General features: G+C 26.2%; 1 protein-coding gene across 1 annotated transcript in view; it reads left to right on the forward strand.

Moving 5' to 3' along the window:
* LOC108915012 (tetratricopeptide repeat protein 14 homolog) overlaps positions 1-586 on the forward strand; it is a gene marked incomplete at its 5' end in the record, with an annotated part of 100,068 nt that extends 99,482 nt beyond the window's left edge. The window contains 1 exon segment of the mRNA XM_018720959.1: positions 326-586.
* Between the last annotated feature and the right edge of the window lie 2,327 nt (positions 587-2,913).

Raw genomic sequence — 2,913 nt, forward strand, 5'->3', positions numbered from 1 at the left:
ATATATATATATATATATTAGAGGGGTTCTTAGTGAGTCAAATTAATTTTTGTAATTATATGAAATCTTTGTGAATAAAATTTATTTCTCCAAAAAGGTACATGTTTCAAATAAGTTAAATATTAATCACAGTGCGATTTGTTCATGTTTCCTCATTTATGAAAGAAAATGATAATTTTTCATTATCATAAAAACAGGTCATGCTTAATTTTTTTAATTTTTAATTTAAATATGTTAACAAAAATATTAATTGTAATGTGCTATGTTCTTTTTCTCAATGCTTGACATAATGTATGTGACTAATTGCCACATTTTGTGTTTTCAGCGACATAACAAGTAAGTTTCGTATTTTAATAATAATATAAAGACGATAAGATACTGCTGTTTACTTGGTATGCTGCTTGTGTGCCACTAAAAAGTAATAAATGAAAAATAATCTTTATTACTCTAATATTATTTTTTATTCAGAAAAATTTGGTGTGATAAATATGGATTATTATAGGATCAAATATAACAATAAAGATAAGACGTTAGTATTGTAATATAAAAATGGACCTGTATCTGTATAAGCAAAATTTATTAAATAAAAAATAAAGAACATGATGTGTATTTACTTTTGCCATCAATCGAAGTTGATGCTGGTGTAGTTATAACATTATTTTACTTAAAAGAATAGAATATTCCTGCTGATATAAAAGCTTCAATGTTAGGGAAATGGAGGCTGTATACCAGTGGTGTCTTATTTTGATAATGAGTGGAAGATGATTCTATGTCTAGATAGACAACTTTCTTTATTTTAGTTTTAAATTTAGAATGAAATTTAAAAAATATGATAATATCAAACTAAAATTTAATTGGGTATGATAACTATGAAAAGAACTTAATTCTTAAATAATAAAAAAATACTTTGTTGATATGAAAAAAGATATTGCCCATCGATCTTATAGTACTAGATACCGCATAAGCTATCTAACATCATTGAGATTGTTTTGATACGCAAAGTCGTGGACTTGGAGCTCTGCAGGATAAGGCGGGGAGCAAAAATTTGACGTTAGTCCTATACACCAGTGGCGTAGTACATTAGATTGGTTCATTAGGAATTTAAATTACAATTTAGTATTAAATGCAAGAAGTTTTATCTTCGGAAATAATTGAGTCAAACTTAATTTTAAAGCAGTACCTACATCTTGACAATAAAGGCTGTGATTAACAAAAAATATATATTTTTTCAAATGATATGGGGTTATAGGAACTAGCAAAATCAGTTTTTGTAAAAATTGTAATTTTTTCATTTCACTTATATAATATAGTGTACAATTCTTGTTATGGGGGAAAATTACGGAATGACTAAATCTTCATTTGACTTATTTTAGTATAGTTATTTACTGATGACTAATTTATCAACATCTAAGTTTACATAGTATACTCGTATATTATGTTAAAATATGTACTGTATCTCGCCCTACTTTATTAATATATGTTTTTCAAAAAGCATTTTTTGTAGCAGACGGTTTCTGAGACTGATGTGAGTAACTTATTAGTTTTGAAATTTGATGGTAATGTAAAGTTAAAGTTTACAGTGCTCTTCCAACATCTCGCTTTTAAGGAAATTAGTGTCAAATAAAATATACCTATTAAGATAAAACTTATTAATTGTTAAAAACTACTATTAAAAGAAAGTAATGAATAAATAACAAAATAAAGGATATAAACTACATATGTAAGTTATTGTATATTATAAAAGTATTAACAAAATAAAATAAATATATTAATACCTACATTTAGTATTGAATAATTCTAATTGCAATTAATACTGTGACAATATCAATAAAAAATTTGTATATTGATTTTTAAATAAAATTGTTTTTGTCAGTAAGCTTCCGACTCTGTTTTGTACATTATCTTTTAACTTAAATGTCTCGTGATGCACTCTAATCTTGAAATAATTTTTTAAAATTAGTTTTACTAATTGTAATGGATGCTAATTAAACGGATCATTTAATATCGTAAATAAATTATATTAATGTTCAATAGTATTCCAAAGGTGTGTTACACCTAAAAGAATCTACGCCCATGTATGCTTACAAACTTAACATATGAAAACGATACTGTGTAGCATAGTTACGTATATAATAATATGGTATTAATAACTGTCACAAAATAACTTCACACACTCAAAACATTTATAATACACAACAAAATTTCAGATAAGTCATTAATTAGAATATATTTTCTATGAATCTATGACGTAAACAAATAATGTGGAGCATGCCCGAATAAGCAGCCAATCAAAAGTAAAGGACCTTAAGATACCCCCCTGGAACAAAACAAATTGGGCCTATGCAGTATCTAGTACTATAAGATCGATGATGTTGCCCATACATAGTAAAATTTAAATGCCTGCGCAATAAATATTGGCAAGGCTGGGTTTGGCGGTAAATTTAAAATTCTTAATGAGCCGAAATAAAATATAAGTGACAGATGGAACTGCATAAAAACACTAGTTCTACCGAAGCATCCAGAAAAATTTTGCTATTTGTAAATTCTTGGGATAGATTTCTTATTAAATAAATATACCTAACCTTTCTATTATTTGTTCATGTAACCAATAACATATTTGAAATATTTATTGTACCAATTTTAGATGAAGGTTCTAAAAGTATTTTAATTTTGAATTTTAAGTTAACCTATTTTATATGAAATATATTATTGCTCGTCAAGGACCAACGAGAAGGTATGAACATATCCTTGCTTGAGGTGATGGAGCAGATTAAATTAATGGGGGGTAAAGATGTTAAAAACTTTAAAATAACATTGTAAATAGGTAAACAAATAAGTATTCCATGAAAAGAGAAATAAACATTTTTATAAATAAAAAATAAAATAGAAAAATGGTTTCTAATGACGATATCC

The sequence above is a fragment of the Anoplophora glabripennis genome, unplaced genomic scaffold (assembly GCF_000390285.2).
Source record: "Anoplophora glabripennis isolate ALB-LARVAE unplaced genomic scaffold, Agla_2.0 scaffold1151, whole genome shotgun sequence".
Lineage (NCBI taxonomy): Eukaryota > Metazoa > Arthropoda > Insecta > Coleoptera > Cerambycidae > Anoplophora > Anoplophora glabripennis.